The sequence below is a fragment of the Pan troglodytes genome, chromosome 8, assembly GCF_028858775.2.
Source record: "Pan troglodytes isolate AG18354 chromosome 8, NHGRI_mPanTro3-v2.0_pri, whole genome shotgun sequence".
Lineage (NCBI taxonomy): Eukaryota > Metazoa > Chordata > Mammalia > Primates > Hominidae > Pan > Pan troglodytes.
Window position 1 is genome coordinate 62,475,722 of NC_072406.2, and position 16,185 is coordinate 62,491,906.

The 16,185-nt window shown below is 45.6% G+C and overlaps 1 pseudogene; it reads left to right on the forward strand.

The window, feature by feature from the left end:
- Positions 1–1,392: 1,392 nt before the first annotated feature.
- LOC134807040 (sodium/hydrogen exchanger 3-like) lies at positions 1,393–16,185 on the forward strand (annotated as a pseudogene).

Genomic DNA, 16,185 nt, shown 5'->3' on the forward strand with positions numbered 1-16,185 from the left:
ACAAAAATTAGCCAGGTGTGGTGGCACGCATCTGTAGTCCCAGCTACTCGGGAGGCTGAGGCAAGAGAATTGCTTGAACCCAGGAGGCAGAGGTTGCAGTGAGCTGAGATCGTGCCACTGCATTCCAGCCTGGGTGACAGAGGAAGACTCTGTCTCAAAACAAACAAACAAACAAAAAAACAAAAAACAACCTCACACCTCCTTCCTCTCTCTCTCTCTTGTTCTCTCACCATGTAACATGCTGGCTCCTCTCCTCCTACCATGATTGTAAACTTCCTGAGGTCCTCACTGGAAGCAGATAACAGCATTATACCCCTTGTACAGTCTACAGAACCATGAGCCAAAATAAACCTCTTTTGTTTATAAATTGCCCAGTGTCAGGTATTCCTTTATAGCAACACAAACAGCTAACACAGGATAACCAAATAGTTATTAATGTCTAAAACTTGGAGAATACCTTACCTATAGCACAGGTTTGTTCTGAGGATCAATTGAAAGACTAAAATATCTGTTCTTTCCTTGAACAAAGCTTTAATGAGTACCAATATGTGCAAAACACTGTGCTAGGTGATAGAGATCAGATGTGCTCCCTTCAGTTTAGTAATAAATGAAATTGTTAGGGACTGGGTGCGGTGGTTCATGCCTGTAATCCCAGCACTTTGGGAGGCCGAGGCGGGTGGATCACGAGGTCAGGAGATCGAGACCATCCTGGCTAACACAGTGAAGCCCTGCCTCTATTAAAAATATAAAGAATTAGCCAGGCGTGGTGGCAGGTGCCTGTAGTCCAAGCTATTCAGGAGGCTGAGGCAGGAGAATGGCGTGAACCCGGGAGGCGGAGCTTGCAGTGAGTCGAGATCATGCCACTGCACTCCAGCCTGGGCGACAGAGGGAGACTCTGTCTCAAAAAAATAAAAATAAAATAAATTGTTACGGGTGCAATATATGATGTAGGTAGTAGTGTAAAGGGGATAGGTATAAAAGCTTTGTGGAATAGTTGATATTGGAGCTGAATGTTGAAAGGTGATTAGGTGCTTGTCAGGTAACCATGTGTGCACATGACAGTAAGTAGAGCAGAGCAACAATATAGAAGCTGATGTGTTCTGAAGCTGCAGATGCAGATGATTAGAGGATAGAAGTACCAGAGATGTTGCAAGATGAGGTGAGGTTGTAGATGAGTAAAATGGGGCCAGAATGTGAGATGCATAATCTTGGGAGCATTTCTAAGGAGTCTGAATTTTATTCTATAGACAGGGAGAAGTCATTATAGGACCTTGAGGCAAGAAATAACATGATCAGCTCTACGTTTTCAAAAGATAACTGTGCTCCACATTATGTGTCATTAGGGAAATGCAAATTAAAACAGCAGTGACATACTATTACATGACCGTTACAATGGCTGAAATCCAAAACACTGACAACACCAAAGCTGGGGAAGATGGGGAGCAACAGGAACTCTCATTCACTGCCAGTGGGAATACAAAATGGTACTTTGGAGGATTGTTTGGCAACTTCTTACATATTCTTACTGTATGATCCAGCAATTATGCTCCTTGGAATTTGCCCAAGTGAGTAGCAAACATGTTCACACAAAAACCTGCATGCAGATGTATATGGAAGCTTTTTTCATAATTGCCAAAACTTGGAAGCAACCAAGATGTCCTTCAGTAGATGAATGTATAAATAAACTCTACTATACCCAGCCAATGGACTGTTATTCAGCACCAAAAAGAAATGAGCTATATCAACCCATGAAAAGACATGGAAGAATCTTAAGTGTGTGTTACGAAGTGAAAGAAGCCAATCTGAAAAGGCCGTATACTATAAAATCCCGAATTACGTTCTGGAAAAGGTAAAACTATGGAGACGGTAAAAAGTGTAGTGTTTGCCAGGATCTGAGGGGAGAGAGGAATGAATAGGCAAAGCACAGAGGATTTGTAGCACAGTGTATGTGTTCTGTGTGGTACTGTAATGGTGAATACACGTCATTATGCATTAGTTCAAGTCCATCAAGAGTGAACCCTAATGTAAATTACAAACTTCAATTTATGTGTGAAAATGATGTGTCACTGTGGGGTTCATCAGTTGTAACAAACGTACTACTCTGGTGCAGGTTGTGATAGGAGAAGGCTGTGGGAGTGAGGGCATATAGGAACATTGTAATTTCTGCTCAGTTCTGCTGCTCAAAAAATGAAATCTATTCAAAAAGGAACCTTTTCATGTTTAGACTAACTTAGTTCATTTCCCTCATTTAGTTCCTTCATTGTTGAGGTTTCATTGCAATGCATTCTAAAGTCAAACATAAAATTATTTTAGAGCTTTGTGTGACTTTTCCCCTTGCTTAAACATCATTGCAGAATAATGTAAAAATATGATACTCTAATCTGGTTTTCATAAACTTTTTTCAAAGTTGAAAAAAAACTAGCATCATGGACAGATGGGTTGAAAGAGTGAACGGCAAGAATTGAGGATCAAAACTAGGCCATGAAAATTGCTCAGTTGAGAGCTAATGAAGCCCTAAATTAAGTCCTAATCATTGTAGATGGAGTGGGTGACAGATTTAAACAATATTAAGAGGCTGGGCCCAGTGGCTCATGCCTGTAATCCCAGCATTTTGGGAGGCCAAGGCGGGCAGATCACAAGGTCAGGAGTTCAAGACCAGCCTGGCCAATATGGTGAAATCCCATCTGTACTAAAAATACAAAAAGTAGCCAGGCATGGTAGTGCATGCCTGTAATCCCAGCTACTCAGGAGGCTGAGGCAGGAGAATCGCTTGAACCTGGGAGGTGGAAGTTGCAGTGAGCCCAGATCATGCCACTGCACTCCAGCCTGGGTGACAAAGCGAGACTGCCTTTCAAAAACAAACAAACAAACAAACAAAAAACAATATTAAGAAGTCATATTGTCTAGAATTGGTCATTTCTAGGTGTCATGGGGTTGGGAGAAAATCCAAAATTATTGACAGATCATTTTGAGTGATGGCATGAAAGGCATCTCTTTACCAAGATTGGGACTACAGGAAAGCTGGAGGTTTGTGGGAAAAGTTACAAGTTTTGAGTACATTGGATTTCAGATGCCTCTGGAATATCATGCTTATGGAGTGGAGATTACTAACAAAACCACAATCTTTAAAAAGAACTGCTTCTTTAAACATGCTTATATTGTAGTGAGTTCAGTGATATCTCATATCCTTTGGTAGAAAAAATTGTAAAAAAATTTATGTATGGCACATTTCTCTGATGCTTGCACTTTCATAGTGTTCACTTTCTGTTCACCTAGGTTTACTTACTGATATCCTTCTCCCACTCTGAGGCTTTGCCTATCCTGAAATACATTTAAAAATTTACCCATGTCAGAAACACTTCCCAACTCATCCTATAAGGCCAATATCACCCTGATACCAAATCCAGACAGACATAAAGAAAACTACAGATCATCTCTTATGATTATAGACACAGAGATCCTGAGGAAATACTTCCAGACCAAATCCATCAACATATGTAAAGGTTACATACTATGTCCAAATGGGATTTATCCCAGTAATGCAAGGTTGATTTGACACACAAAAATTAATGTAATATATGAATAAAAGAGGAAAGAAAATCACATGATGATTTCAATAGACACTGAAGAAAGCATTTGACAAAATTCACACCCCTTCATGATTAAAAAGAAACCCCACTGAAATAGGAATAGAAGGGAAGCTCCTCAGCCTGATAATGGTTATCTATAAAACCCCACGGTTAACATTATAACTAATGGTTTCCTTCTACAGGCAGGAATAAGACAAGGATGTCCAGTCTCACCACTTTTATTCAATCTTATACTGAAGGTTCTAGAGCAGGGCAATTAGGCAAGAAAGGGAAATAAGAAGGGCATGGTGGCTCACGCCTGTAATCCCAGCACTTGGGAGGCCAAGGCGGGTGGATCACCTGAGGTCAGGAGTTCGAGACCAGCCTGGCCAACTTGGTGAAACCCCGTCTCTACTAAAAATACAAAAATCTGCCTGGCGTGGTGGCGGATGCCTGTAATCCCAGCCACTTGGGAGGCTGAGGCAGGAGAATCACTTAAACCCAGCAGGTGGAGGTTACCGTGAGCCAAGATTGCACCATTGCACTCCAGCCTGGACAATGGTGCGAGACTCTCTCAAAAAAAAGTGGGTGAGGGAATAAAAGGGCATATAGATTAGAAAGGGAGAAGTAAAACTCTATTTGTAAATGACATGATCTTGTATACAAAGCTTTTATATAGAAGATCTTTGGGAAGAACTAAATAACTAAATGAACTAAATAAACAGTTCAGCACAGTTGCAGTGCACAAGATTGATACATTAAAATCAGTTGTGTTTCTATACGCTAGCAATGAGCAATCTGAAATTAAGACAGTGATTCCATTTATAATAGCATTTAAAGGAATAAAATACTTAGGAATAAATTTAACAAAAGAGAACAAAACTTGTACTCTAAAAATTGTGAAACATTGTTGAGGTAAATTAGATATAAACTGAAAAATAGTACGTATTTATGGATTAGAAGTCTTAGTATTAAGATTGCAATACTCTCCAAATCTACAGACTTAATACAATCCCTGTCAAAATCCCAGCTAACATTTTTGAAAAATTGGCATACTTAAAATTCATATGGCAATTCAAGGAGTTCAGAATAACCAACAATCTAAAAAGAGAAGAACAAACTGGAGGACTCACACTTCCTAATTTCAGAACTTAATACAAAGCTGCAGTAATTAAGATAGGGTGGTACTGGCATAGGTAGATCACTAGCATAAAGAGTCTGGAAATAAACCTTCACATTTACAAAAAATGGATTTTTAGCAAGGATCCAAGACAATTCAATTGGGAAAGAATGATTTTTCTGACAAATGATACTGGAACAACTGTTTATCCACATGCAAAAGAATAAAGTTAGACCCTACCTCTCACCATACACAAAACTAAATTGAAATTGGACAATACACCTAAATATAAGAGCTAAAACTATACAATTCTTAGAAAAATATATAAGTCAATCTTTACTACTTGGGATAGGCCAAGCTTTTGAAGTATGACAAAAGAAAAATAGCCAAATTAGACTTTACCAAAATTAAAAACTTTTGTGTCTCAAAAGATGCCATCAAGAAAGTTAAAAGACAACCCACAAACTGAGAGAAAATATTTGCCATTTATATATCTGTTAGTGTTTCTATCTAGAATATGTAATAAAAAAATTCATACAACTCAAAAATCCAATTAAAAATAGACAAAATATGTGAATAGGCATTTCTCCAAAGAATGTATGCAAATGGCCAATAATCACATTAAAATGATGCTCAATACCATTAGTTTTTAAAGAAATGGAAATCACAACCACAATGAGATACTACTTCACACCCACTAGGATAGCTTTAATCAAAAAGACAGAAAGAAGTATTGGCAAGGGTGTGGAGAAATTGGCACCCTCATTCATTGTTGATGGGACTATAAAATGATGCATACCAACTAGAAAAGTTTGGTAGTACCACAATTTGCTAAACATAAGAGTTACCACATAACCTAGCAAAGCTACTTCAAAGAGAAAGGAAAACATATGTTTACACAAAAACTTGCAGTTGAATGTTATTCTTAGCATTATATGTAACAGCCCAAAGTTGGAAATGACTCAAATGCTCATCAACTGATGGATGGATAAACAACATGAGATATATTGCTACAAGGGACTATTATTCAGCAATAAAAAGGAATGAAGTACTGATATATCCTAGAACATGATGAACTTTGAAAACATTATGCTAAGTGAAAGAAGCCAGTCACAAAAAAATCATATATGATTCTATTTATGTGAAATGTCCAGAATAGACCAATTTGGAGATAGAAAGTAGATTAGTGGTTGCCTAGGGTTGAGTGGGGGACTGGGGGAATTTGAGAGTGTTGGTTACAGGGTATGGGGTTCCTTTTAGAGGTAATGAAAATTTTCTAAAGCAAATGTGGTGATTGTTGCACAACTCTGTGTACATAATAAAAACCAGTGAATTTTAGGCTTTAAATGAGTGACTTTTATGGCATGTGAATTATATTTCAATAAAGCTTTTTTTCTTCTTTTTTTGAGATGGAGTCTTGCTCTGTCACCCAGGTTGGAATGTAGTGGCGTGATGTTGGCTCACTGCAACCTCTGCCTTCTGGACTCAAGCGATTCTCCTGCCTCAGCCTCCCGAGTAGCTGGGATTACAGGCATGCATTACCATGCCCAAATAATTTTTGTATTTTTTGGTAGAGACCGTGTTTTGCCATGTTGGCCAGGCTAGTCTCTAACTCCTGACCTCAGGTGATTCGACTACTTCAGCTTCCCAAAGTGCTGGGATTACAGATGTGAGCCACTTCACCTGGCCCTCAATAAAGCTATTTTTAAAAAGGTTTAACCACCTCACCAGAAAGACGTGTATCATTTGTCCTAGTTTAAGTTCAAGGCCCCCATTTACAAATTTTTCACTGATTAATAGTCTTTTCATGTCACTACATAGAGATCTCCTTCCTTGTTTTCAGTGATGTGCACCTCTGGGTCTTTGCACTGGCTCCTGCCACTTTTTCGAACACTGTTCTCAGAATCCAGCTTGTTTCCTCACTCTTTGATTTCTCTGTGAGGCCTCCCTGATGAAATACACACAACAGGAAGCCTGCTAGCACATACCACCCTGTGCTCCTGGTCCCCTTTCCTGTTTCACTGTTTACCACGGCATGTGTTGCCAGGGGCAATGTATATTTACTCATTCATTGTCTCTACTTCCCACTAAAGTAAGTGCCACATAGGCAGGACTTTTCGTTCTCTGTTTGTATCCCTAACACCCTGTCCTTAATACCAGTGCTTGGCATGTGGTAAGCCATAGGCTCTTGTGGCAACACAACATGTGCTCTGTTCTCAAGTGGGGTGATTCTGTTGATGTCTGGAGAAACTTCGGGTTGCCATGCCTTGAGGATTAACTAGGTGCTACTGACATCTAGTAGCTGGAGGCCAGGGAGGCTCCTGAACACTGTAGAATACACAAGACCACCCTCAACACAAAGAATGATTCAGCCCCAAATGTCAACAGTGCTGAGGCTGAGAAAACCTGTGTTAGACCAGCACTATCCAATAGAAATACAACCAACTGATCGGGCACGGGGTCTCACATCTGTAATCCCAGAACTTTGGGATGCCAAGGAGGGTGGATTGCTTGAGCCCAGGAGTTTGAGTCCAGCCTTGGTAACACAACAAGACATTCAACAAGAAATTAAAAGATTAGCTGGGTGTGGTTACACATGCCTGTGGTCCCAGCTACCCAGGATGCTGAGGTGGAAGAACCAATTCAGCCCAAGAGGTCAAGGCTGCGGTAAGCCATGATTGCACCACTGCACTCCAGCCTAGGCACTGAGGCCACACTTCCTATAGGCTGCTCCCAGCCAGAACCGAGCATGCCAGGGTACTAGTGCCACTTGTTCCTGCAGGACAAGGGAATCCTCTAACAGTCAATAGTCCACCAGAGACTCCCAACTGATCCGGCCAAAAGTTCCTAGAGCTGTGCTGTGTCTCGGACTCCTCCTGCCCTACCTTCCTTCCTTCCCCCTCTCCCCTCTCACATGGCAGTCTGAAGGCTCTCCCTGATCACTCCTGACCCCTCTCTTAACCTGCACAGGTGCATCCCCAATAAAACTCTGCTGATCTCATCCTAACTTGGTGTCTGCTTCTGGGAGGATTCATACTAACACAGGTTTCAAGGTCAGACAGCATTCAAATCCCACTTCCATCACAGAACCTGAGCCAGTTCCTATCCCTTTCTCAGCCTCAGTTTCCTAGCAATGAAAAGAATATTGAAACAGAAACTCTTTGAAAGCTCTTCCTGTCCTGATCTGTTCCAGAATCGGGCTCAGCAGGGTTCATGCAAGGACACAAGTGTAGCTGCCTCTGAGGAGCCCCTCACATGCCCATTTTAGCCAGTTTGTTTCTCCCTGGGCTCCTACAGCACATGTGCCCATCACACAGGGTTGCAAACACCTGTTTTCTCCTCTGATTCCCCAAAGGGTGCTGGACACCTGTAGAGGGGCTCTGTTTTGTTCACTTGTCCATGATGCTCAGAGAATGTTTACAGTGCACAGTGAATGCCGAGCGCTGGAAATGCTCAGTGAAGCAAGCCAACACCAGCCCCACCAGATGTCAGCAAGGAGGAGTTCTGTGGCTATAGTCTCTTTGGTTCCATGGAAATGACACCAACAGCCCACATAATTGAGGGCCCTGTGCAGGTGCCGGGTTCCCAGCAAAAGTCTTTGCATGTATTTTCTGTTATATGAATCCTCCTGGCATGCTCATTGAGAGGTTCCATTAGTACATGCCCATCTTACACATAAATAAACTGAGGCTCAGGGAACTGGAGTTGATTGTCCCAGCCTGCACAGCTAGGAAGAATCAAGGGGTGAGTTTTGGGTTTTATTTTGCATATTTCAGCAGCTTTACTGAGGTATAATTTACACACCATAAAATTTACTCATGATAAATGTACAATTAGATCAGTAAATCTATAGATTTGGGCAACCATCAGCACAAGCCAGTTTTAGAACATTTGTATTACCCTGAAAACATTTATCTTGCCTGTTTGCAGGCAATCTTCCATTCCCACCCCCAGCCCTAGGCAACCACCAATCTGCTTTCTGACTCTACAGATGTGCCTTTTTCTGCACATTCCCTCTTAGTGAAATCATATACTGTGTGGCCTTTCGTGGTTGGCTTCTTTCACATAGTGTAATGCTTCTGAGGTTCATCCATGTTGTAATGTCCATTGTGGCTTCATCCCTGTCTATTGACAAATAAAGTTCTGTTGCATGGATGGACCACAAACGTCTACATATCCATTCTTCAGCTAGTGCACATTTGGGTTGTTTCCAGTCTTGAGCCATTATGAATAATGTTGTTAAGAAAATGTGTGTATAAGTTTTTGTGTGAGAATATGTTTTCATTTCTCTTGGTTAGATCCCTAGGAGTGGATTTGCTGGGTCACATGATAAGGGTAAGTTATACAAGAAACTGCCAAACTTGTCTATGTAAATTGGTTGCCCACCAGCAGTATATGAGGGTTCCACTGCTCCGCACAGTAGGGCTGAGATTGGAGGCAAGTCCAGCCCAACCCCAGAACCCCATTACCCAGCTCTTTGGTGATCTTTTCTAACATTGGGATACCCAGCTAAGGAATGAGGATCATAGCTGTGCAGGAATGAGGGCCATCTGTGAAAACAAGAAGTGCTCCTGCACAAGCCCAGACAAAGACCCCCCACTTATCTCCATTTATTTCTTGTCCTCCAAGTGATGCTGGAGCCCTTGGGTTTCCCCACATGCAATCCCTCAAATTTCTGACCCCTGCTATTTATCTTCCATTGAGCCTTAGGTTCTGGTGAGAGTAACAAGGATAGACAAGGGTTCACAGCCCAGAGCTAGGGATGCCCTATACCCTGGACAGTGACCTTGGAAGGGCTGATTCAGCTGGAACTCAATAGTGAAGCACCTAGGATGTGCCTGTTTACACACAGAAAAAAGATAATGCAGAAGCATGGGGTCCCTGATTAGCTGATCTGAGCTGGGGTGGGGCTTGGCAATCATTGGATCCAGTGCTTTTCCTGAAACATGAGCATTGAGTTTCCTGCCCACACAACCCTGGGCTTAATTAAGTCCAAGCAACAAACAGGGTCCTCAGTATGCTTAAAGCATTGACATTGGATGGAAGACAATTCAATGTTTGAGGAATCCCTGCAGACCCTCTGGGAATGTCTTGAATTCTAAGAAGACCATCTTGCCCTACTTCCTTATGTGACAGAAATGGAAAACTGTGGCTCACTGAGGTGGAGTGGAATACCCCAGGTCATCCAGCAAGGTGAGGGTGGAGCAAAGGCTTGGTCCCATAGCATATATTCATCCATCTCCTTGCCCATCCATTGTCTTCCAGCAGAATGTAAGCTCTGAGAAGATAAGGATTTTCCTCTCCTTTTCTACAACTGCTGTCTTCCTTGATTCTAGCACAGTGGCTGGCACAGGTTGGGTGCTCAGTAAATATTTGGTGAATGGGCCAGGCGCAGTGGCTCACACCTGTAATCCCAGCACTTTGGGAGGCCAAGACAGGTGGACCATGAGGTAAGGAGATCGAGACCACACTGGCTAACACAGTGAAACCCCGTCTCTACTAAAAATACAAAAAAAAAAAAAAAAATTAGCCAGGCATGGTGGCAGGTGCCTGTAATCCCAGCTACTCAGGAGGCTGAGGCAGGAGAATGGCGTGAACCCAGGAGGCGGAGCTTGCAGTGAGCCGAGATCACGTCACTGCATTCCAGCCTGGGCAACAGAGCGAGACTCAGTCTCAAAACAAAACAAAAAAAATCTAGTGAATGAACCCAAGGGCCCTGACTTCTCTGCTTCATTTCAGAAAGCTGATCTGAGCACCTACTATGTGCTACAAGCTGTGGCAGGTATTGGGGATAAGATTTGAGCAAGACAGGACCCTTGCCTTCAAGGCACTTAGTTCTCAAGGGCAAGACGGTAGGTATACAGCTAGGCACAGAATACTGTGACTACAGTTTTTTAAATGCTACAAAGGGATTTGGGGCTTGTGTAATCTGATCTCAGCCGGGAGGTCACAGAAGACTTTAGACCAAGGTTTAAAATAAAGAGGCTGAGGCAAGGCTCCAGTCCCAGAGCATCCCCAGGAGGCCTACCCTGTTCTTCCATGAGTGTCTCCTGATTGGAAACTCTTGAGTCTAGGAGGTCAAGGTGGGAGGATCACTGGAAGCCAGGAGTTCAAGACCAGCCTCGGCAACAAGGCAAGACCTTGTCTCTATAAAAAATAAAAATTAAAAATAAATAAAAATAAAATGTTAGAGAGAGAGAGAGACACAGACACCAGCCTAGGTAACATGGTGAAACCCTGTCTCTACAAAACATACAAAAATTAGCTGGGTGTGGTGGCATGCACCTGTGGTCCCAGCTACTTGGGAGGCTGAGGTGGGAGAATCACTTGAGCCTGGGAGGCAGAGGTTGCAGTGAGTAGGAATCACACCATTGCACTCCAGTCTCAGTGACAGAGCAAGATCCTGTCTCAAAAGTGAGAGAGAGATTGAGATAAACAGCAGAGTCTGACTGGAGCTGAATTAATGTGCTCAGCCTCGACCAACTGTCCCACCCACTGACCAGCACTGAGCACAGAGGGTAATCCCTGCAAAGGAAGTGACCAGCTTAGAGAACACTGTTGATCACTCCAAGGCCTGATGTTAACCACCCTGAGGCTTCATATTAAACAGAACACAATAAAAATGTTCTGGGTATGTTTCTTGAAAAGAGTCCCTTTTTTTTAGAGATACGTATTAAAATATTTACAGATGAAATCATATAATGTCTGCATGTTGCTTCAGCATAATATTACAGGGGAGAAGGGATAGGCTGATGGCCATTAGAACATGCTGACGGTACCTGAGTTCTGTGTATCTTTAGGTTAAAATTTGTTTCAGCCGGGCGCGGTGGCGCATGCCTCTAATCCAAGCACCTTGGGAGGCAGAGGCGGGTGGATCACAAAGTCAGGAGATCGAGGCCATCCTGGCTAACACGGTGAAATCCTGTCTCTACTAAAAATACAAAAAATTAGCCGGGTGTGGTGGGGGCGCCTGTAGTCCCAGCTACTCGGGAGGCTGAGGCAGAAGAAGGGTGTGAACCTGGCAGGTGGAGCTTGCAGTGAGCCAAGATCACGCCACTGCACTCCAGCCTGGGTGACAGAGCCAGATTCTGTCTAAAAAAAAAAAAAAAAAATTATCCTAAAAGTTTCTTTAAAAAAGCAAAAAATGTAAATATATATGTAGATAGATCAATTACATGTGGACTTGGAGCAGCCAACACCATTGCTTCTCGTTCCCACCAGCAGCCAAGACTCCTCAAGCTGAAATGTTTGGGTCTGCCACACCTTTGCACCATGGCTTCCTTTGTTCTTCCTGAAGTCTTTCCTAATTGTGCTGGCATACAGGCTTTCCAGCAGGGAATCCCCTGTTTCAGAATTTCTTCCTAGCCTAACTAAAGCCTTTGCTGGATCTTATAAATCACAAGATTTCACAGGAGATGCAGCCCTGGATCAGATACTCACTAACACTTCTTTTCTTCCCTTGAGTGCTGGGAAAGGGATGCTGGAGACTGGGAAACATTTTGCCATTTGCAGTCTTAGGAGATCTTTGTAAAGATTTCTCCCTCTGGATGGTTTTGACCAGGGCATTGCCAAATTCCATGTCCCAAGAGTCTTGGTTTCTGGATTCTCCTGAGCCTTTGAGTTTCCCATGAGGCCACAGCTGCAAGGGAGGCTGAGCCAAGTGGCCGTAACAACCAGGCAGAGTAGCGGGCAGAAGCAGGGGCAGGGTGCAAGCCTCTCCTCCCCAGGAGAGGAACTTCCCTGTGCCAAGGGGAATGAAGGGACCCAGGGGATGTGTGGCAGACCCAGTGCCCTACCTCTTTTCATAGTCTAGGTTCCCCACAGACCCCTTCATCAGCTGGCTTACTGTTCACTTCAAGGTCATGACATCAGCTGTGTGATGTGTGGACAGAAATCCCTGGCATGGCCTCTATGTCATCCCTCTGCAGACAGAGGAGGACGCAGGCTTGGCTGGGATGCTGGAGTCGCTGTGGATATAGACCCTGGCCCATTTGACTCAAGAACACATACATAACTGGAACCAAGAGGCTGGGTTAATCCCCTCAAGGCCCTGGCCACTTGGAAGACCCTAAGCCTCCTTCCAGGTGGCCATGCTAAGCAAAGCCACTTGCAGCCACCCTTCCACAATGCATTCTACATCATCCAGCTATGAAAACCACCTGCCCCCATCACTTTCACACTCATGCCTTCTCCTAAGCTCAAGGGGCCCTGGCCCAAACTTCCTTTAGAACCAGGAAGGAGGTTCTGGCCCTTTTGAAAATCATCCTTTTCAAACAGAAGGCATTTATCTTGGCAAAGCTTAAAAGACAAAAAGCCTGTAATCCCAAAACTTTGGGAGGCCGAGGCAGGCAGATCATCTGAGGTCAAGAGTTCGAGACCAGCCTGGCCAACATGGTGAAACCCTGTCTGCACTAAAAATACAAAAATTAGCCGGGCGTGGTGTCAGTCACCTGTAATCCCAGCTACTTGGGAGGCTGAGACAGGAAAGTCCCTTGAACCTGGGAGGCGGAGGTTGCAGTGAGCCGAGATCGCACCACTGCCCTCTAGCCAAGGCAACAAAGAGTGAAACTCCATCAAAAAGACAAAAAAACAAAAAACAAAAAAACAAAACAAAGAGATGACAGCTGAGCTCTAGGGCCCATCCCACAGACAATACCCATGATACCCAGACACGGTGCATCAGATGGGCACAGCTGGGACTTCCCACAACATGTGTGTCCCAGGCTGGCATGGAGACGCATCACAGATGTTGCTGCCGGGGGCTGCTGATGGCAGTGGCGCTGGTGCTGGGTGGCTGCTATGGGTGAGGGGGTGTCGAGGAGGAGCACAGTAGTGTACATGATGTGAGTCAGGGCTCCCACGTGGCTGCCTTTGAATGGGCCAATGTCCAGGACCAGTACATGATTGTGATCTGCATCCTTGTGGTCAGCCTGGCCAAGGTTGGTTCTACCTGTCCCACAAGGTCACCACCGTGGTCCCTGAGAGCACCCTGCTCATCGTCCTGGGCCTGGTGCTGGGCAGCATCATCTGGGTGGCCGACCACATAGCGACTTCATGCTGACGTCCCCCATCATGCTAGATGCCGGCTACTTCATGCCCAACTGGCTCTTCTTTGGCAACCTGGGCACCATCCTGCTGTACCAGGTCATCAGCACCATGTGCAATGCAGCCACCACCATCCTGTTCCTCTATGGCATCTCTCTTAGCAGGCTCATGGGCAACCTACAGATAGGGCTGCTGGACTTCCTCCTGTTGGGCAGCCTGATCACCACTGTGGACCCAGCAGCCATCCTGGTTGTGTTTGAGGAGGTTCATGTCAATGAGGTCCTGTTCATCATCGTCTTCAGGGAGTTGCTACTGAATGACTCTGTACAATGTGTTTCAATCTTTTATGACACTGGGTGATGACAACGTGACCAGCGTGGACTGTGCAAAAGGTGTAGTGTCCTTCTTTATGGTGAGCCAGGGGGGCATGACTGTGGGGAGGTGTTTGCCTTCCTGCTGTCACTGGTGACCCACTTCACCAAGCATGCGCACATCATCGAGCCTGGTTTCGTGTTCTTCATCTCCTACCCGTCTGTAGGACATCTGAGAAACTGTTGCTGTCGGCCATCCTGGCCATCATCTTCTGTGGCATCTGCTGTCATAAGTACATGAAAGTCAACATCTCGGAGCAGTCGGCCACCACCATGCACTACACCATGAAAATGCTGGCCAGTGGCACCAATACCATCTTCATATCCCTGGGCATCTCGACCATGAACTTGCTCATCTGGACGTGGAACATGGCCTTCATCCTCCTGCACTGGCCTTCACCTTCATGTACCGAGCCATGGTGTCATCCAGTCCTGACTCTTGTACTGCTATTGGATGATGCAGCTGGAGATCATAGACCAGGTGGTCATGTCCTATAGAGGCCTGCATGGGGCCATGGCCTTCATCCTGGTAATGCTTCCGGACAGAAACAAGGTCAAGGAGAAGAACCTGTTTGTCAGCACCACCGTCATCGTCTTCTTCACAGTCATTTTCCGGGGCCTGACCATCAAGCCCCTGGTGCAGTGGCTGAAGGTGAAGAGGAGTGAGCACCAGGAGCCCAAGCTCCATGAGAAGCTGCACCACCATGCTTTCAACCACATCCTCTTGGCCATCAAGGACATATCCCGGCATATCAGGCACAACTATTTCAGAGAGATGTGGTCCCACTTTGACAGGAAGTTCCTCAGTGGGGTTCTCATGAGAAGGCTAACCCAGAAGTCTCCATATGGGATCCTCAATGTCTTCCATGAGCTGAACCTGAAGGATGTCATCAGCTAAGCCATCAGCTAAGCCACCAAGGGAGAGTGCCTAAGGTCCGTGGCCTTCATCAGCTCCCCAAGTACTGATAACGTCGTCAACGTGGACTTCACGCCATGATCGTCCACAACGGTGGCCTCTGTCTCTTACCTTCTGAGGGAGAACATCAGTGCCGTCTGTCTGGACGTTCAGTCCCTGAACGTGGCAGACGTTCGGTATGGGGAGGACCCCGTCACGCACCACACGCTGCAGCAGTACCTGTGCAAGCCGGGGAAGGAGTACATGCATCGCTACAGCCACACCAACTGAGGACGAGAAGCAGGAGCAGGAAATCTTCGACAGGTCCATGAGGAAGCACCTGGAGTCCTTCAAGTTGAGCAAGCTCGGGATCAAGCAGAACAAGAAGGCAGCCAAGCTGTACAAGCCAAAGAGCGCCCAGAAGCGGTAAAACAGCAGCATCCCCAATAGGAAGCTGCCCAGGTAGAGCCCCGTGCACAATTTCACCATTCAGGAGAAAGACTTGCAAATTTCAGACACGGAGGAGGCCCCCAACTATGATGCTGAGGAGACAAGGGAGGGGGGTGGTGTCAGGGAGAGTACTGAAACCCCAGCCTCATCGCCAGAGTGCCACCCTGGCTGTCTCCTGGGGAGATGGTGGTGCCCTCACAGAGGGCCTGCGTGCAGATCCCCCACTCTCCTGGCACTTTCCGCTGCCTGACGCCCTTGCAGCTCAGCTACAAGTCGGTGGACTCATTCCTGCAGGCAGATGGCCCCGAGGAGCGACCCCAGGCTGCCTTCCCCTAGTGCACGCACATGTGACACCGGCTCTGACATGCTGCTGACTGGACGCTTGTCCCGATGGGCCGCCAGCTGCGGCCTCCAAGAAGCTCCTGGGCGCCCCCGCCCGACCGGCACCTAGGGAGAACTCCCAAAGCTCTGCGCCTACTCTGGCAGAGCCGCACTAACGCGAACCCGCGAACCCGCGAACCCGGGCCGGGGCCTGGGCCTGAGTGGCCATACTGCGCTGCTGAAGCTGGCATCGCTGCCGCCCTTGTGCCAAGCACTGCGCACGTCCTGGGGCAGGAGAGACGCCGCTGTGAACACCTGCCAGGCCGGAAATGCCGGCTTGAAGCTGGCTTCCAATGGAATCGCTGCCAGGGAAACCAACCGAGGCCCGCCCAAAATGAATTTGCAAAAGTAATA